General features: G+C 36.1%; 1 non-coding gene across 1 annotated transcript; it reads left to right on the top strand.

The window, feature by feature from the left end:
* Positions 1–634: 634 nt before the first annotated feature.
* LOC141670133 (small nucleolar RNA R71) lies at positions 635–741 on the top strand. Its single transcript, XR_012554377.1, has one exon. It is a non-coding gene; the product is annotated as a small nucleolar RNA R71 (small nucleolar RNA).
* The last annotated feature ends 21,187 nt before the right edge of the window (positions 742–21,928 follow it).

Genomic DNA, 21,928 nt, shown 5'->3' with positions numbered 1-21,928 from the left:
CTGGTTTTTGCACATAAGCCGCAACTCCTCCAATTCAGATTTTTCAGTCGAAGATAGACCTGCACCTCCATGAGTTTGTTGTTGAAGTTGGAGTTGTTGTCTTGGTGCGAATTGTTGCTGAAAACCAGGAAGATTGAATTGCTCATTTCCAAACTGCTGGAATGGCTGTTGCATCGCATTCTAATTGTTGCTCCATCTGAAGTTAGGATGATTCCAGTTGTCAGGATGATAAGTGTCTGGAACTGGTTGCTGCGATCTCTAAAAGTTGCTCATAAACTGAGCTGACTCACTAGATATAGTGTATTGCTCCGTCGCATGCGAACCTGCACATAGCTCACAAACACTGGTTATCTGATTAACACCATAGTTAGCAAGATAATCGATCTTCATAGATAACTCCTTTAGTTGAGCAGTGATGGCCGTAGCTGTATCCACTTGAAGAACTCCTGCTACCTTTCCCCGTGACAATCTCTGAGTTAGATATTGATATTTATTAGCAACCATCAGTTCAATTAGATCATAGGCTTCCTTATAGCTCTTTGCCCATAATGCTCCACCTGATGCTGTGTCGAGCATGGGTCTTGAATGTGCTGCCAACCTGTTATAAAAACAATTGATGATCATCCAATTAGGAATTCCATGATGATGACACTTCCTAAGCATCTCCTTATAGCGCTCCTAAGCTTCATATAAAGATTCTACCGAATGCTGTGCAAATTGAGTAATAGCATTTCTGATTGCAGCTGTCTTTGCCATATGGAAGAATTTAGTGAGAAACTTTTGAGCAAGATCTTCCCAAGTAGTAATCGAACCAGCTGGTAGAGAGTGTAACCTGCTCTTATCCTTGTCCCTCGGAGAGAATGGGAATAGTCTCAGCTTCACAGCATCTTCAGAAACACCATTGAACTTGAAGGTGTCGCAGATCTCAATGAAATCCCTAATGTGCATATTGGGATCTTCCGTTAGAGAACCCCCTAACTGGATTGAATTCTGTACCCATTGAATTATGCCAAGCTTGATCTCAAAGGTATTAGCTGTGATAGCTGGCCTGGCAATGCTAGATTGAATGTCATTGATCTTGGGTTGAGAAAAATCCATCAAGGCTTTCATTCGTGCTGCTGGATCTCCCATTATAGCGAGTACCTGAAACACAACAAGTAAACCGTGAAAGTAAAAGAGTCCGAGTCAGTGAACTTTAACGACCACTGATGACAAGCACATAAACTAAACAATTAACAACACCGAGTCCCCGGCAGCGGCGCCAAAAACTTGTTAGGGCAAAAATACGCGCTAATATTCAGGAAAGTATACGCGTTCACAAGTAGTATAAGATATAAATCAGATTCGTTCCCACAGAGAATGGTTTAGGTTAAGTTCAATTTATGCACCTATGCAACAATGTATGGTTATCGCTTAATGCTAAGACAAATAACAAATTGGGTTTTGATTAAACTAAGAGATTATACTAAATAACATTAACTAAGAGAATTGAGGTTGAATTACTATATATGACAAATATGGGATCCTAACTTCATTAAATACTTTATTCAATAGCCTTTTTATTCTTAACCTTAGCATGTAATGGTGATGACACTAATCAGATAACACGAAACTAGTAAACGCCAACTTTCGTTGTCTGAATACCCTACTACCAAGCATCCACAAAAGAGATAGAAAGTGAATAGACACCAATTATGCTTAGTCTTTATATGTCTATAAGAATTGAAAACATAACGGTTTCATGCGCAAGTTATCTATCGTGATTACATAGGGCAAGTAAGATGGTTAAAATTACCTACGAATCATGCATAACAATAACACATGAACCTATGCTAGCATGACAAGTTCTAAACCTCTATATTCACTATCGCTTCAATAGAGATTAACACGCTATCTTATATGTTAGCTACGCACATAAGACGAATAAGCACAACCAATACTAGGATATCAATCAATCACCACACACCAAGATATTGAAATAAATTAACTATATAAATCCATAAGCAAATCCGTTAGAACCCCATGATAATGATTAGTTAATAATCGAACTCATTGTCACCATGGGTTCCAATAAAAGCATGATAATAAAAAATATAAGCGTACTAGGTTTCAAGAACAAATCGAAAGCAAACATCCAAGTATCAACTATATTGAAGAAAATAAGAGTGTTCTTCTTCGTAGCCTTCTCGTGATCTCTAGGTCTTCTTATTGCTCTCCCATGCCTCCTTCTTGTTAAAAACGTCTTTTTATGGGTATATATAGGCTCCAGGATGACCAGGACTCTCAAAATCTTCAATTTCGACTAAAATCAGGATTCTGAGGCAGCAACCGGGCGCGGGCGCGCGGCCTTCGGGGGTGCGGCCTTCGGGCACAGCCACGCTGAAATAGTGTTTCAGCGGTGGCGGTGTGGGCTCGCTGCCTTCTGGCGCGGCCGCGTTGACATTCTGGAATTTTTCTGACAAATCTTCTTTTGGCTATATCTTGAGTTCTGCTTGTCAGAATTAGGCGATTCAACTGCCCACGCGAAGCTAACGAGATTCTCTACAACTTGAGAATAGTCTAGGCTTCCAATTATGAACTTTTTTCAGGATAATTCTTTGAAAAGCTTATTTCTTCCTTTAACTGATGCCTGAAATGCAATAATACAAAAACACATCAAAAATACCAATAACTTGAGTCCAAAACACCAACTTAAGCCTTTAATGAAGCATTCCAAGTAGATATAGAATTCACTTATCACTCACCACCCTCAAACCCTCACCTTCACCTACTAAGGTGAAACTCCTCTCACTCTCTTTTGCCAGACTGGAAAAAATAGTCTGCATTTGTTCACTCCTTTACTCTCCTTTTTCCTGAGAGAAACTCAGCCTCTCACTCAATTCACTCCCTTCCCTCAGTCCTAAGAGTGATTGTACAACTACTAACTCATCTACACTTGTAACAATTGTTGAAATTTCAGTGTGTGTAGTGAGTACCGACGGATGAGGAACATCCATCGGGGTAGTAGTTAGGATAGCTGACGGATGACTGCTGTTAGGTACATCCATCGGGATACAATCACTAATCGACGGATGAACAATATCCACCAGAATAGAAGAAATGAATGAGTTTGGAGTGGAGACTATTATAGACTCTGTGCAGATTGATGAAAATTTGGGCATAGATGTCTCAATAGTTCCTGAAAGAATTGGCAAGTGAGCCAACAAATCATCCAAAAGATGATGCTCAGTTGCACTAGATTTTGGCTTACCCAACAGAGTTAAAGAAGGGGAATCAGGAATTGATGTGTTGATTATATCCACATCCAGAGAATTTGTGGGAGAGTTTGGTGTTTGTGGTGCTTCTATGATTAAAGATTTTGGCCGTGACTCCATATTTATTGGAGTCACATCAATTTTTATTTGAGATGGTGCAGTGACTGAGCCTTTAGCTTCAGTTTGCACTATGTGTGTTCCCTGTGCATCCCCAATAGTTTTGGATCTCTTCTTTCTGGCATAAGTTTGGGGTGAGCTTGTGTCCCTTACCCTCTTGGCATGTGCTCCTGGTTGGGAGCTTGTTTCAATAGTAACATCCTTTTGGGAGGCTGAAACTAGAAGTGAGCTGATTTCCTTATTAATCACCACAGTTTGTTGGGAAACTGTGGTGTGGTAGGCTTAGGTACACTTACCTCTCCATCCTTATCCTTGGGGTTTCTTTGATGTTCACCCTGTCCCTCACCTACCTTACCACCCTGCACACTCCCCTCTTGGTGTTTGGTAGATTTTGCAACTGGTTTCTTTTGAGAGAAACCAGAGGGGGTTTTGTAATAATCCCAAAAATTTTGGACTTTTTGTAAACCTTATGAATAGTGATTTTGCTGAATAAGAAAACTTTTCATGCCACACAATGTAGCAGTTCTTTTATTGATATTCTGAGGTCTTATTAGTACTCTATATGGTATATAAGTGTATGTAAAGATCGTCAGAATCCAAATCCGAACACTTTGATTTTTCCCGAAAATCCACCAGATACCGAAAGAATTGAGTATAAGGTAACATGATAAAAAGGATTTAAATTCAAGGATTTTTAGAGAGGATCATAAAAGGAATATAAAATATTGAGAAAGGTTTAGGGGAACCTAAGTAATAAGATCCCATGTATGATCCGTCAAATGATAAACGAGAACGAAAGTTAAGCGAACCGTATAACAGATGAGTGGTCATTAGCCAAGTAATTAGGGGTTAATCAAAGAGGTTAGTGGATGATGATGTCATCACACCAACAAGAAGAAGACAAGTGTAAGAGGATGACATGAGAAAGATGACATAGGCTTGGTGACATAAGCATGACAAATGGAGGGATTGGTTGGTTAATTGTGAGCCACACAATTTTTACCATGGTAACAATCTAATTAACAAAAAAAGGAAGTAACCAATCTAAACACCACACAAATCATTTAATCAAACTAGAAACATTTTTACTTCACTTTTTCTTCCCTTGCTCTCGGCCAAAACCAGAGCAGCAACTTAAAACTACCATATATCCTTCAATACTCACTAAAATGTTGTGTTTTATAGCTCGTTGGAAAGGTATTGAGATGGCCTACAACTCTTGTTCACAAGTCTCGTCCAAATAAGCATAGTAAGACCCTCATTTGTACAGTTCTTTAAATCGGACTTTTAGAAACTTTAAAACCTAACTTTGTGTTCTTGATTTCTTTGGTTAGATCAAGCTTGTAGGAGGTTAGATTAAGGCTCCCTAAGGCTTCCTAGCAACTTAACACCTACCAAGGAAGGTATCAACTTCAAACCCTAGCTTTGATTTTATGTTTCCATTAAGTTTTATTGAAGCATTGTTAGTATTAAGGCTTGATCTTTGATTATAAGTAGTTTTGGTGGATTTGTATTGGTTTTGAATATTGGGTCTTTGATTGGTTGGATAAATTGGTAAAACTTGGATTTGGGGACTGAGTTTGTAGTCTGATGGTTGAATATTGTTGTATTTGTGGTTGTGAGTGAATTGATGATAATTTAGAGTATTAATTAAATTGGAAATTGCGTAAACATAAACGTCATAATGCCCGATTTTCCTTAACTGTTCTGTTCTTAACTTTAGGACCCGTGAACTCACTGAAAGATTCTAACCCTTACCATGTTCAGATAGTTCATGTTACGAGCTTCTTTTTGATATGTGGTTCGCTTGAATCCGATGTACGGTTTAGGAGAAACGACCGTTTTAAGTAACGGCATTTCGCGAACGAACCATTACCCCTCGCCTTACTTTGAAACCTTGGTTAAGGCCCTTAAATGACTAATTGGAGTATGAAACAATTATGTAAAGTGGACTAGGCAGTTGGTAGGGTATTCACGAAAGCGTCACCTTAAAATTCGTAACGGTTAATTTATTAAAAATGGTGGAGCCGAGGGTACTCGAACGACTTATGTGATTTGTTAAGTGTAGAAATGACCATAAGCAAACGTTAGGGTTCAATTGGTTAAAGTCTAGTTTCTTAAGCGACCGTGGTTTAATTCTGGCTTATGTTGTTGTTCATAGGTTACCAGACCCACTCTAAGCTTAAGTCTACCCCGGAGCACTCAGGCAAGTTTTCTACCCGTTATACTGTTGTTGTGATGTAAATATATGTATATTCATTATCTTGTGATAAGTGCATGATTGTTATTAGCAAATTTTGCGATATATTGGAGCATGCTGATATGGTATATATGCATGTCTGTTTCGTAATCTTGATATCTAATTGTTGATTTAAATACTTATAAGTTGCATAATACCTATGATAGAGATAAGCAGTGGTTGCGTATACCCTTAGTATAGGGGACCCAAAGGTGAACATTTTCTAAACCGGGAGTCGATGTTCCCGAGTATAATATATATATATTTATTTATATATATATATGGATATAGTTTTCAAAACTATTAATCGAATAAGGTTTATTCGATAACTTTATTTTATTTAATGAATATTATTTTGAATATTCATTCGAGGACTTATGACTCCGCTTACTTTATTTAATGAATATTATTTTGAATATTCATTCAAGGACTTATGACTCCGCTTACTTTATTTAATGAATATTATTTTGAATATTCATTCGAGGACTTATGACTCCGCTTATTTTATTAAATAATATTCTTTATTTTATTAAAGAATAATGTTTCGATAATCAAACTTTTTTTCGATTATTCAAATAAAGATCGTGCTTTCGTATAAGTATATATTTGGTTATTTATTATTCATTTCAAGTATGAGTTTTTTTAAAACTTCTAATTCAATTATTTTTATAAAGATTATCCTTTATGGAAATATTATTTAATAATAATATTCAGATATTTTCTAATATATCGGGACTGATTTATTTTATTAAATCAGTATTACTCCAAACATTCTTAAAAATGTTTTCGAGTCTTCAAAATGATTTTTAAAAGTTAGAGCGGATCCCAAAACTCATTTTGATATTTAAGATCTTCCTTTCGAAGGGAATTTAAATACTCGCTCAAAACCTGAGGGATCCGGCTCAGCGGTGTATTTTACATTCGCAACGAGGTTGCTGTTTTGAGAAAAAATCTTGATTACTTGCCCATCGTTGGGGAAGTAAGTTCATCTATTTGAGTCAGCATAAGCAACATGGGCTCAGTGGGCGTCCATGAAAATGTAAGTGGCTCAGTGGGAGCCCATCAAATGCGTAAGTGGCTGAGTGGCAGTCCAGCATAAGGTCCTATTGCGGCCAGGGTGATGACCAGTGGGGAATTCGTCCATCTACTAGTGGAAAAGGTTACTTATTGGTATCTTTGCTTGATCAACAAGATATCAGGTTTATGCCAAGGTTTTCTCCTTTTCAAAATTCATTGGATATTGCAACTCTGTTTATAATTTTCATAACAGAGGTTTTCAAGGAGTGTATGAAATGTATATATATATAGGTGTATATATATATCGAGACTTAATGAAGTATCTCGTAACTTCATTTCTTTCAAATGATATTTCAAAGATTGAATCTATTCAAGTCTTATCTTGTAGTCTCATCAGTGTGATGAACTTTTGAAACTAATTATAACTTGAATGGTGGTAGTTCAAGTAGTATTCGGAAAAGATATAAGTATATTGGAGTATCTTGTAATTTCATCTTTTGAACTTATATCTAGTAAATGATTTTCTTATGCATGTCAAAGATTTTCAGAAAAACGTTGAGACAAGGTTAGATATATGAGATCACCTTGCAATAATATTTTTAAACAGTTATAAACTAGAACTCTGTGTATATTATACATGTCAGAGGATTTCAAAGATTGTGAAAAGTATATATGTATGTATATACTGAATATTTTGCGACTTGGTCGCGTTAAGATATCAACTTGATTCATTTCTTCTTAACCAAGACTTTCTTGAGTACTATGAGAATGCTCATATATTGTAAATTATTATACATACTGTAAGTCATATGTCATAGGCCTATTTGTATATTCGAGGATTCAACTCAACTCAAATAAGAATATAATAAGTAAATAGTGGATCGACCGTCAGAGAGATCTCGCAAAGTAATATCTGTCAAAAGATTCAGAAACAAGGTTCATCTACAGACTTGAGGAGTTAATTCACTGGAAGAAGTTCAAGAAGTTGATCATGCCTCAGTGATATAAATCAAGATCGTGGATTTAATCAAGTGACAGAGATCTCGTCAGAGTATCATTAATTACAAGGATTTAATCTGAAGAAAATCAAAGTGTCAAAGTCAAGACATGAAGAAATGTCACGGAAGTTAGTCACTCATGAACCAGACAGTACATCGAGTGTCAACATTGAAGTGGTGGAATTGATTCATAATTTTCAGTGATTTTCAGAAGATCTGCAGAAGGATGGGTGCTGTTGAAGACTAGAATTAATTCTCTATTAATTAATTAAGTCATCTAATTTAATTAAGAAAATAAATTATATCTGCGAAGAATAATTTATTTATTAATTGAATTAATTGATTAATTAATTCTGAATTAATTTTAGGAATTTTCAGAATTTAAATTGGATTAAAATCTGCATTAAATCAGCAAGACAATTGAAAATGAACTAGCATGACAATCAGGATTGTCATACCGATTGTCATGCTAGGCCATTTTCAATAGTCTCACCGAAAGTTACACTAGGAGAAGGATTGTCTTGCTAGTTCATTCTGATTGTCATGCTAGTTCATTCAGATTGTCTTGCTAGTTCAATCCATTGTCCTACCGAAAGTCTTGCCAGCTATAGGATTGTCATGCCAATTCAATTCTATTCGGTTGTTGATTAAAAAGAAGCAGAGAAGCAGCAACTCAATAATCCAGAACACAGAAGTCAAGAACAAAGTAGAAAAGAAAAATAAGAAGAAATATTTCATCTTTTCATCTGCATACTTCAAGATTAAATTTCTAGATTGTAAAGTTAAATCCAATCCACTAGAAATCTTTATCTTGCTCTTGTGTAACAATCTAGCGGATTAAAATCCCTAGAACTTAATCTCAAATCGCGTTTAGCATTTGATTCTAATTATTGCAAAAATAGAAAAAGTTCATGTCGAATTTATTCTAGATTTGTGATAATTGATTTGAGATTAATACCTTGTAATCGATACAGTTGTTGTAGCACCTTTCAAGTTTAATAATATTTTTATTTAACTTGAATTTTGTTTCACATTTTTTATTCCGCATTTATTCGATTATTCGGTAACGTTTGTATTCAACCCCCCCTTCTACAAACACATTGGGACCTAACAATTGGTATCAGAGCCTTCTGATTAACGAACAAATCAAGATCCTAGACTTTTGTGATTTTTCAACTCCTTGAATTTTTATTTATTCAAAAATTCATAATGACTTCACATAAAGTTGGAACCGTTAAAATTCCCCAATTTGATAAAGAGAATTATATCATGTGGAAGAAGAAGATGCTATTATTTTTACAAGTTGCAAATCCCAAATATTCAAACTTGTTAAAGAAGGGTATAAAAACTCCGATGGTTATTGAACCGGAGGTAATAATAGATGGTGTGGTGACTACTGAAGCTAGAACCTATCCAAAAGAGCCTGAAGAATTTACTCCTGCTGAGAAGGAAGAAGCCTCCTTGGATGCCAGCCTTCAATTAATATTAATTGATTCCCTTGATCCCTTGATGAACAGACATGTGATGAACTGTAAAAATTCCAAACACATGTGGGAAACTATTGAGGTGATTAATGAAGGCACAGAGGAAGTTAGGGAGAACAAGTTGGAAATCCTAACCTCTGAATATGAACATTTCAAATCAAATCCAGGAGAAGGAATTACTGAAGTGTTTGAGAGGTACAATGCGTTGATCAACAACCTGAACATCAATGGAAAGTATTATTCAATCAGGGAGGTCAACAAAAAGTTCCTTTTAACACTGCCAACTCATCTTGAACATAGAATCACTGCCATTAGAGAAGCTAGAGATCTGAGTGAGATTACTTTGGACAGGCTTTATGGAGTGTTAAAAACCTATGAGTTGGAGCAGATTCAACAGAAGGAAGTCTACGGGAAGGATAGAATGGTCAGCACATCTACTGCACTTGTAGCTGAAGGTCAACAACAACAACAATCTCAACAGTTAGAAAGAATGGTACAGTTTTCCAAGGGTGAGGAAAATAAGTTAGTAGCAGAATATGATCCTCCTACTATAAATCAATCAAGTGATGATTTTTATTCCTTGGAAGAGCTGGAGCAATTGGAAGATGAATCAATGGCCCAAATTGTCAAGAGATTCTCCCATGTCAGATTCAGGAGGAATCCCAAGCTTAAGTACAAGTCCAACTACAACAAATTCCAGAAAGGTGGATCTTCATCCTCTAACACCAGCAGTGGTGGGTACAAAACAGGGATGGTTGATCGAAGCACAATTAGATGCTATAACTGCAATGAGTTGGGACACTTTGCCACAGAATGTAGGAAGCCAAAGCAAGTAAGAAAGAACTCTGAAAGGGCTTATCTGGCAAAGGGAAGAAGCTGGGATGATACTGACAGTGAAGATGAAGATGAAGGAAATCTTGCTCTTATGGCTATTGATGGAAAAGCTTCATCGTCAAGAATAGAGGTAAAACTTTCTGATGCTGAAATGGTTTATCATCTAAGAGGTAACTTAGATTGTGCACGTCGTGATAATGAACTGTTAAGTTTACAGATCACAGACCTTGAGAAAGAGGTCAATGAATTAAGACTTGTGCACATTAATCAAGACAAATTAAAAGAACATGTATCTTTTCTAGAGAATAGAGTTGACTGTTATAGAAAACTCGAAACTATTCTCAAAGACAAGATCACCGGTCTTGAGACTAAGGTTAGAGCCTACTTCAATTCTTGTTCGAAGGCTAAAGAGTTCTACAGTAAGCAAGCTGTTAATCAAACATCTGGAATAGGTTATGATTACAATGCTGCTATTGGAGAATTAGGCATAAACTCCCCTCCTCATGTCTGTGCTAAAGGGAGGGAAGTACCACATGTGCTTAAGGGTGTTGATGAACCCCTCTATAAAGCATCAATTGCTGAACCATTTGATGCGACCTCTTCTGTTATTCATGAAGAAATACGTGCTGAAGATCATGCTAATGAGAAGATTGTTTCCAAGTCAAGTGAGTCGAAAGTTCCAGTCAAAGTTGTGAAAGCAACTGAGACTAACTCAGACACACATGAGTTGGATAACAATAATTCCATGTCTACCATGCATAAATTGCCTGCTGTTAATCACTCTCATAAAGCATGTAGTGTTGCTAATTGTATGTCTTGTGCTTTTAATATGATGTATGCTTATTTTAATGGTAAGCATGTGTCTAATGATAAGACTACTCCTCGTCAGCATGTGAATAACAAGAAGCATGATAGGTCTAAGACTGCTAGTCCTTCTAAGGCTAGAAAGGAGACATTTGTGCCTAAGCTTAAACAGAAATTTGTTAAGGCTGTTTACAAGGTCAAATGTTCAGTCATTGAGGATGTTGAGATCGTTAAAATTAAAAATGTTGTTTTGCCTGACAAAGGACAATTCTACAAGTATGCCGGGCCCAACCAAGTTTGGGTTCCGAAGAAGGTCTAATCCATTTGAAGTGCAGGGCAGTATACAGGTGTAACCGGTAGTGTGGATTCTTGACAGTGGATCATCAAGACATATGACCGGAGATAGAGCCCTGCTATCAAATGTGGATTGAGAAAGCTGGCCCCCTAGTTACCTTTGGAGATAACAGCAAAGGTTTATCTGAGGGATATGGCTGTTTGCAAGCTGGGAATGTTATCATTGTAATTTTGTATATTGTGCTAGGTTATTATCAGGAAGCAGTATCTAACATATAGCACCAGTGACGAGACTTGAGAATATTATGACATATCAGGCACCTGCTGCACATTACACTTGGAATTGTACTCTAGTAAGATGTGTACAAGTGTACTCCTGATTGGTGAGTTAAAAGAAGAAGTCAGTGCACCACAGTTCATGGACTTTGCAGCTACAGATCTATTGGACTATGCAATCTCTTCTTCACAATCTCATTTCAGGTTGGTATGAACTAGTATACTGCTCAAGCAATCGTCAAGGACATGGTATGGCACTCTAACAGAAGTTATAATTTTATATGAATAAGTAGAGCCGTCATATTAATAACTATCTTATCACTAGGCACAATCATATTGTTTTATATGTGCAGTGGTATATTGATTATGCAACATAACAATTAGTATCTAAAGTACTTGACAAGTATCGGTCAATGATATCTTGTTAACATTATGTTGCAGATATTTGTAAGCTTTTGATATGAATGAGAATTACTTAGACTTTACCCTAAGTGATCAATGTTTTATCAAAAACTCATTCATATTGAAAAACAAAATCAAACTTCTTTCTACATTAGTGATTTCTTATTTCGTGTAAAATCTTTTGAAATTACTATTGTAAATCATTTTCTCTCTATCACCATATGTTCTGTGTTACAGGTTCAGTCTCCAATGACTTTCTTTCATTGACAGTCATGAGGTTGAAAACCCACAACATCTATCCCAGACTGTAAAGACAAACACAGAAACAGAACCAACCAACACTCTCTTACCACTAAATATAGTATGAATGAGCGTGAGGGAGATAGTGCCTTAGTGCACCACATAAGGAAGGTTCTGTAGTCAACCCAGTAGCTCTGTCTCCTACATAGATGAGTAGTATTTAAACCGAGACAACTGCTAGCCCCCATACATCTTCTCAAAAAGATGTAATGGCTGAAAAGGCACAAAAACAGTTACTAGATTCATTCTCTCAACAGGGTGAGTCTATTGAATTTTGCCTGTCGGCCAAGGTATCCGATGTAGTGTCACCACTTCAAACATAATCAATTCTTGATGCACAAGGAGAGGTTACACACACAAAGGATGAGTTGACGGAAACAAGAGTTTCGACCATTTTAAGGTCAGATTCGATTGTTCAAGGTTCGTTAGTGGACCAATTGCCTTTACAGGTGTTAGGAGAGGATACTGATCCAAAAGCCATATGTCAGTGGTCAGTGTCTACCTCCCCAGGCTTAAATCCCCTGGATGCATCTGCGGATAGTGGATCTGACATAGGTGCAGATCGGCAACTTGTTGACAATGATTCAGATATTACCTGATAAGTCACAAGGAAGTGTCTTCACAGACATTAGAAGGGAACTTTGATCTTTATGCTAAAATCGTTGGATCATTGTTTACCTTCCCAGAATTCAAATCTGGAACCCTAAAAGGGAAACTAGTAACTTGTAAATTATGACTCAGATTCATCTGACGAGTTTAACAAGGATGGGGATTTGCGAACTCCCATTACACCACCTGTGACCTCCTTAAGGATGGCTAAGGTGATTTTCCTTGCAGGCACAGCTGGAATATGGAGCTATGAGAGGAGTGATACACTTGTGAGAATGAGTGTAAACACGAGTGGAGAGAAGAGTGAAACACATGTGAGGTACACTAAAACAGGATCACACACTCACAGTGAGGAAGAAAGAGAAACTACTTGTTATTTCTTTTCCAACCAAGTGAAATATGAGAACTCCTTTAGACGACGGCATACATTCCTTCTTTAAGAGGGAGATAAAAGCTTAAGTAATAGTTTGGAGGATTCCTCAACTAAGGGGGAGAAATAGAAGGGAGGAAGAAAAAGATCCTACATGTACAATACACCACACCATTGTTGTTTGTAACTACGGATCCTATTGTACGGGAGAGGTGGTAAACACAAGGTGATTTTCTAGTAAGGGAAGAAGCTGTTTTCAAACGGGGAGTACCATTAGCTTTTATCTGCGGATCCTATTGTACGGGAGAGGTGGTAAACGAAGGTGATCTTCTTTAATCAGTTGATTCTCATAGGGGAGAAGCAAGAGAGATATGGGCTTCTCAACAGGAAATGTGGTTGTACAAATGAAGATGGAACTACTTGAAGATATGTTCAGTCTAGAGGAACATCTACTTGGAATCTGGAAAATGTTAAATCTAGTCCAGAACTTTTCTACTATTTACTTTGCATTTCTGTTTATATCTTTTTCGTATTTGTTAGTTGAGTTATCCTCTAGGTATTTGTGTGTTATTGTCTAATAAACAAATAGGGGGAGATTGTAAGTCATATGTCATAGGCCTATTTGTATATTCGAGGATTCAACTCAACTCAAATAAGAATATAATAAGTAAATAGTGGATCGACCGTCAGAGAGATCTCGCAAAGTAATATCTGTCAAAAGATTCAGAAACAAGGTTCATCTACAGACTTGAGGAGTTAATTCACTGGAAGAAGTTCAAGAAGTTGATCATGCCTCAGTGATATAAATCAAGATCGTGGATTTAATCAAGTGACAGAGATCTCGTCAGAGTATCATTAATTACAAGGATTTAATCTGAAGAAAATCAAAGTGTCAAAGTCAAGACATGAAGAAATGTCACGGAAGTTAGTCACTCATGAACCAGACAGTACATCAAGTGTCAACATTGAAGTGGTGGAATTGATTCATAATTTTCAGTGATTTTCAGAAGATCTGTAGAAGGATGGGTGCTGTTGAAGACTAGAATTAATTCTCTATTAATTAATTAAGTCATCTAATTTAATTAAGAAAATAAATTATATCTGCGAAGAATAATTTATTTATTAATTGAATTAATTGATTAATTAATTCTGAATTAATTTTAGGAATTTTCAGAATTTAAATTGGATTAAAATCTGCATTAAATCAGCAAGACAATTGAAAATGAACTAGCATGACAATCAGGATTGTCATACCGATTGTCATGCTAGGCCATTTTCAATAGTCTCACCAAAAGTTACACTAGGAGAAGGATTGTCTTGCTAGTTCATTCTGATTGTCATGCTAGTTCATTCAGATTGTCTTGCTAGTTCAATCCATTGTCCTACCGAAAATCTTGCCAGCTATAGGATTGTCATGCCAATTCAATTCTATTCGGTTGTTGATTAAAAAGAAGCAGAGAAGCAGCAACTCAATAATCCAGAACACAGAAGTCAAGAACAAAGCAGAAAAGAAAAACAAGAAGAAATATTTCATCTTTTCATCTGCATACTTCAAGATTAAATTTCTAGATTGTAAAGTTAAATCCAATCCACTAGAAATCTTTATCTTGCTCTTGTGTAACAATCTAGCGGATTAAAATCCCTAGAACTTAATCTCAAATCGCGTTTAGCATTTGATTCTAATTATTGCAAAAATAGAAAAAGTTCATGTCGAATTTATTCTAGATTTGTGATAATTGATTTGAGATTAATACCTTGTAATCGATATAGTTGTTGTAACACCTTTCAAGTTTAATAATATTTTTATTTAACTTGAATTTTGTTTCACATTTTTTATTCCGCATTTATTCGATTATTCGGTAACGTTTGTATTCAACCCCCCCTTCTACAAACACATTGGGACCTAACACATACTATTTCGGTGGGCTTGTTGCTCACCCTTGCTTTCTTCTTTCATCACATAACATCAGATTGACAAGATGAACAGGACCAAGCTCCCACTTCGCGAGCGGATAGGAAACGTTCCGCAGTTTCCTATAGGCGTTGATGTCGCTGTAGCTGAGGTAGGAACTACCAATAGGTTAGGCTTTCAACTTTTGATGTACCGGACTTATATATCTTTATGAATTGTAATAATGGCAAATAAATGTAAATTTAGTCAGAAACCCTTTTAAGGTGTAATGGCATATAATTGTGGAATAAAATGACTCGTGTTATTTTTGGATATTCATCTATGAGACTATAACTTGTGGTGTGTGTGTTTATTGTGGGGTCACAGTACGAAGTAGTTGATTGTTTTATTAAGATTGGGTGTTATTAAGGGAAATGGAACTCGTGACAACCCGGATCCCCGACCCCGGATTTGGGGGTGTTACAGGTTTTCTTTGATTTGGATTTTGAAATTTTTGTTTTGGTGATTTGGGTAGACATCTATTTGGTCATTGACACATATGCCATAGTCACACTCAAAGGCAAAGAAATTTGGGAGGTTAGAATAGTAGAGACAATGGTGCTTACCTCACTTACCTGAGGGCCCTCCATGATTGGAAAATAGAAAAAGGACACCTCATTGTGATGACTTGCTCTGTTCAGATCTGCAAGCACTATCCTTTATTGAACCCAACAATCCAGTTTATTGGTTGGGTTCTCAATAATAATATCCTCAACAAAATGGTTAGCAAGAATCATAAAGAATCTAGCATAATAGATATTTTAGTTCTCTTTTTAATTTCCCCTAACTTCTAACCTAACTCAAACATGATCATGTCATTGAAATTATGGTACTTATTAGTAACTAGCATATAAAGCATGTTAAGCATGTCAGTGTTGACAGAATCAAAGTTATTTATCTTACCAGAAAACACTTTGGTAACTACATCACACAAATAACTCCACTCTTTTCTAAGACCTAGCCTTCTAATCTCACTTAACTTAGTAGTAGGAAGAGCATAACAAATAGAATTAAGCATAGTAACTAAGTTAGCATCTGTGTGTGGTTCAGTAGTAGTGTTCTCAGGAATCTTAAAGCATGCTTGAATTACATCACTGTTAATGCAGAATTGCTTACCTTTGAGATTAAAAGTTATGGTTTTGTTAGTAGACTGATACACAACAGTTTTCCATATCTCTTCCATAACTTCACAGTAGATTGTGGGTGATTTCAACATAGCATAACTGAGTTTGCATCCCTTCACAAAGTCCATCATTTTGTGAAAATCTTCAGAAGCCGGAATTTCCTTGTTCACAAGAGCTACAAAATTGTTTTTCTCATAGATGAATCCAGACTAAGACATGATTTTGACTACTGGTGCAATTGTTAAGGTGAGGAAATTTGCAGAGAGAGAAAGTATTGCTTTGCAGAATAAGCGAGTTAGAGAAATTGCTTTGAGAATGATAAAATAAAAGAATTAAAATGAATTTAGCTTTTATACCATCTCAGAAATAAACTGTAAAAAATAATGAAGTAAAATAAAGTAACCAATCAAAATAGCCTAAAATAGCCGTTTAAAATAAAATAAACTACCAAAATTTTGTCAATTATCATTCATGACATACTTACAGACTATAAGTATCTCCGATGGATAATTTTCAGTACTTTTAACGGCTAGGATGTAGACAATTCGACAGATGAGGATAAAGCAATTATCTGTCGGGTATAAAATAATTGATTTTTACTAAGCTATTCTATTTCGACGGATGATCAAACTCGATGGATAATGAGCATCCGTCGAGATGTAAATTTTGACTTGGCCAAAATTTCATCTAAAATAGAAAAATCAATACTGCATCATAACTTGCAAAATTATAAGAAATAATTTAAGAATAATTAAGCATACCTAACTCACTTACCAACCTAGAAAAGGTGGATTCATCAAGTGGCTTGGTAAAGATATCTGCAAGCTACTTCTCACTTGGAACAAAATGAAGTTCCACAGTACCATTCATCACATGTTCCCTAATGAAGTGGTACTTGATGTCTATGTGCTTTGTTCTTGAATGTTGTAATTGATTTTCAGTGATGGCAATTGCACTTGTGTTATCACTGAAAATAGAAATTCTGTCAACTTGTAGACCATAGTCCAACAGTTGGTTTTTAATCCATAAAATCCGTGCACATCAACTACCAGCAGCAATATATTCAGCTTTAGCTGTAGAAGTAGAAACTAAATTTTACTTTTTACTGAACCAGGATACAAGCTTGTTTCCTAGAAATTGACAGGTTCCTGTTGTACTTTTTCTATCTATTTTACAACCTGCATAATCTGCATCTAAATAACCAGTTAGATCAAAACAAGAATCTCTAGGGTACCAAATGCCAAGTTTTGGTGTTCCCTTGAGATATCTAAATATTCTCTTAATAGCTACTAAGTGAGATTCTCTAAGATCAGCCTGAAATCTAGCACAAAGACAAGTAGCAAACATTATATCTGGCCTACTAGCTGTTAAGTACAGAAGTGAACCAACCATGCCTCTATAGCTTGAAATATCCACAGACTTTTCAGTAGTGTTTAAGTCAAGCTTAGTTGCAGTGGCCATGAGAGTTTTTACAGATGTGCAATCCATTAGGTCAAAATTCTTTAAAAGATCATAAATATATTTGGTTCGAATAATGAATATTCCATCACTAACTTGCTTAACTTGTAATCCAAGAAAGTAAGTTAGTTCTCCCATCATGTTCATTTCATACTTACTTTGCATCAATTTGGCAAACTTTTTGCAAAGTTTTTCATCTGTAGAGCCAAATATAATATCATCTACATAAATTTGAACAAGTATACTAGAGCCATTAACATAAGAATAAAGTTTTGTCAACAGTATCTCTTGTGAAGTAATTTTCTAAGAGAAACTTTGACAAAGTATCATACCAGGCTCTAGGTGCTTGCTTCAATCCATAAAGTGCTTTCAAAAGATAGTAGACATATTCTGGAAAATTTGGATCTTCAAAACCAGGAGGCTGACTGACATAGACTTCCTCCTCCAAATCTCCATTCAGAAAGGCACTTTTGACATCCATTTGATAGACTTTGAAATTGGCATGTGCTACATAGGCTAAGAAAATTCTGATGGCTTCAAGTCTTGCTACAGCAGCAAAAATTTCATCAAAATCTATTCCTTCTTGTTGACAGTAGCCCTTAGCAACCAATTTAGCTTTGTTCCTGACAACTATGCCATTTTCATCCATCTTGTTTCTGGATACCCACTTGGTGTCAATTGGATTCTTTCCTTTAGGCTTGGGTACCAGCTTTCATACTTTGTTCCTTTCAAATTGGTTTAGCTCTTCCTGCATAGCTAAAACCCAATCAGGATCCAACAGAGCTTCTTCAACCTTCTTTGGTTCTTCCTTAGAAAGAAAGTTACTATATAGACATTCTTCTTGAGTTGCTTTCCTTGTTTGAACTCTAGAGGATGCATCACCAATAATGAGCTCAAAAGGGTGATCTCTAGTCCATTTTCTCTGTTGTGGTATATTGGCTCTAGATGAAGAGGCCTCATTATTGTCTTGATGTGTGACTGAGTTTTGATTATAAGAAACTCCCCCTGAGTTTGTGGATCTTTAACTTAAAGATGGGGTTCTTTCGGTAAGTGATCTGTTTTGACTTTCAGCTTCTCTTGTTGTTCCGATGGATGATGCACTTTGTATCTCGGCGGATGAAGCTGATTGTCTACCGATGGATGAAGCATTATGTAACTTGATGGATGTTGAGTTATGTGCTTCATCAGTTATAGATTTTTCTGTATTGTCCTTATCCACTATTTCTTGATCACTTCCATCATCACTGTCATCACTAACCATCTCAATATTATCGAATTTGAGGCTCTCATGGAAATCTCAATCTTGTAGTCCTTCAATCTTCTTATCATCAAACACAACATGTACAGATTCCATAACAATATTGGTTCTTAGATTGTAGACTCTATATGCTTTTCCCACAGCATATCCAACAAAAATTCCTTCATCTGCTTTGGCATCAAACTTTCCATATTGATCAGTTTGATTCCTTAAGATATAGCATTTGCAGCCAAAGACATGTAAGAAATTTAGAGTTGGCTTCTTATTCTTAAACAATTGGTAGGGTGTCATGCATTTTGCTTGATTAACCAAAGAAATATTCTGAGTGTAGTATTCAGTATTCACAGCTTCATCCCAAAAATATGTTGGTAACTTTGATTCTTCTAGCATTGTTCTTGCAGCTTCAATGAGAGATCTGTTTTTGCTTTCTACCACTACATTTTGTTATGGAGTTCTAGATGCAGAAAACTCATGCATAATCCCATTCTCTTCACAAAATGATCTCATCACAGAATTCTTGAAGTCAGTTCCATTGTCACTCCTGATTCTTTTTACTTTGAAGTCAGGATGATTGTTGACTTGCCTTATGTGATTGATAATGATTTCACTAGCTTCATCTTTGGACTTTAGAAAATATGTCCAAGAGAACTTTGAGAAATCATCTACAATTACTAGAAAATATCTTTTCCCTGAGATGGAAAACATATTGACTGGTCCAAACAAATCCATGTGTAACAGTTGTAAAGGTTCTTCAAATGTTGAATCAAGCTTCTTTCTGAATGACGCTTTAATCTGCTTTCCTTTCTGACAGGCATCACACAATCCATCCTTATTAAACTCCATTTGAGGAATACCTCTGACCAACTCTTTCTTGACTAGCTCATTCATGGTCTTAAAGTTTAGATGGGACAGCTTCTTGTGCCATAGCCAACTTTTATCTTGACTTGCTTTACTGAGAAGACAAGTTACTGTGTCTGCATTTGATGAGTTGAAATCAGCTAGGTACACATTTCCTTTTCTCATTCCAGTGAGAACCACTTTCTTGCTCTTTTTATTTGTCACAACACAGGCTTCTGAATTAAAAGTGACTGAGTTTCCCTTATCACAAAGCTGAATGATACTCAACAAATTATGCTTGAGTCCATCCACTAGGGCAACCTCTTCAATGATGACACTATCCTTTGATATCAAGCCATATCCCACAGTATAACCCTTGCTGTCATTTCCAAAAGTGATACTTGGGCCAGCTCTTTCCTTGAACTCAATGAGCAGGGTAGAATCTCCAGTCATGTGCCTTGAGCAACCACTGTCTAGATACCAAAGATTCTTTCTATTTCCCTGTACACATCAAAACCAAATCAAGTTAATTTTGGTACCCAAGTTTCCTTGGGTCATGCCTTGTTAGCCTTTTTCTTTGGTTTCTTAGGTTTGACCTCATTTGATTTGGGGATCTGAGATTCATCCTTAGTCATTTGAGTTGGACCTTTGAAACCAGTCATTGAAACAGAATTATCATGCACATTTTGGTTTACATTAAAAGGCATGCTCTTTGCAAACATATTATTCCAGTAAGGTATGCTAAAAGGCATTTGAGGCATACTGAATGCAGCATAATAAGGATTAGGTGTAAATGGCATTTTAGCAAATTGTGCATTTATATTCTGAGCAGGCATAACATTCATATGCATTGCAGACATGGAAGTCATATTGGAAAAAGAAGAAGGTGCAGACATGGGAGTAGGCATAACAATCTTGCAATTAACAGACAGGTGATTAACACTACCACACTTAACACAGATTTTTCTTGGTGCATATTTATCAGGTGTGTAGTTGTTATGTTTGTTAATCCCTACCTTCCCATTTCTATTATTTTTCCTTTTAGGTTCTATTTTAACCTCAATCTTTTCCAGTTTGTCATTCAATTGCTGGATGGACAGATGACCAATATTAGCTTTCTTTTCTTTTCTAACTTGACTTGATTTTCCTGGAAAAAAGTTTTTAGAAACTGATCCATATTTCTCATTTAATAACTAACTTAGCTTTGCTAACGGGTTTACTCACAGCCGACAGATGTGGCTTCTTGTCTCTCGATGGATGATCCTTTTGATTATCCGACGGATGATTTTCATCATCCGTCGAGTCCACATCTGTAAAGAGTCCTTCAACCAGATTGGAATCAAGATTCTCTTTGCTCTTTTTCTAGGCTGCATCACAAAAGGTATCTATACCTTGAACTTTAGTAATTTGAGCATGAACATCTCTGGATGATTTCCATGCTTTATTTACTTCCTGTTCTCGTTCAAGTTACTTTCTTAAAATCTCTTCTTTCTTTAAGAATTCAGTAAGTTCATCCTTAGCAATGTTGCATTCTAATTTCAATTTTTCAAACTCAATAAATTAAGACTCTAGCACATTGTTCCTCTCACTTAAAAATAAATTATTTTCTTTAATTTTAGCATTTTCCTTGGTGAGGGACTTAAGTGTAACACGCAGGTGATATAATTCAGTAGACATATCATTTATTGCATCATTACACTCAGCTTTAGACAAATGAGCTAGATTGGTTGTGATTACCTGATTGCTTGATGAACTTGTTTATGTTTCATCTGACTTGGCCATTAGTGCTAGATTGACATATTTGATTTCTTCATCTTCATCTAATCCGTCTGCAGCCCAGTCACTCTCCTGAGTTATGAAAGCCCTTTTCTTTTGCTTGAGCAACTCAAAGTATTTTTGCTTATAATCAACAGGCTCAAACTTCTTTTTACTGGAATCAAACTTTCTACATTCACTAGCAAAATGGCCTGCCAAGCCACATTTAAAACACTTGAATTTTGACTTATCAACCATGTTTCTGTTTGGCTTGGCTACTCCAAAATTCTTCTTGAATTTGAGCTTGGAAAATCTCCTAGATAAGAATGTTAGATGCTCATCAATATCAACCATGTCATCTTGGCTCAACTGTTCTTCATTTTCAGTTACCAGCCCTTTACCCTTGCTTTCAAAGACCTTTGATGTAGACTCAACAACTTCCACCTTCATCTCTTTCTCCTTTTTCAACTCAGTAACAAGTGCAATGGATCCTCCCTTCTTCCTTCCTTTCTCCATCCTTTCATCTTGCTCTATTTCAAGCTCATAG

Source organism: Apium graveolens, chromosome 6 (genome assembly GCF_009905375.1).
Source record: "Apium graveolens cultivar Ventura chromosome 6, ASM990537v1, whole genome shotgun sequence".
Classification (NCBI taxonomy): domain Eukaryota; kingdom Viridiplantae; phylum Streptophyta; class Magnoliopsida; order Apiales; family Apiaceae; genus Apium; species Apium graveolens.
This window is presented reverse-complemented; position numbering and strand designations above follow the sequence as displayed.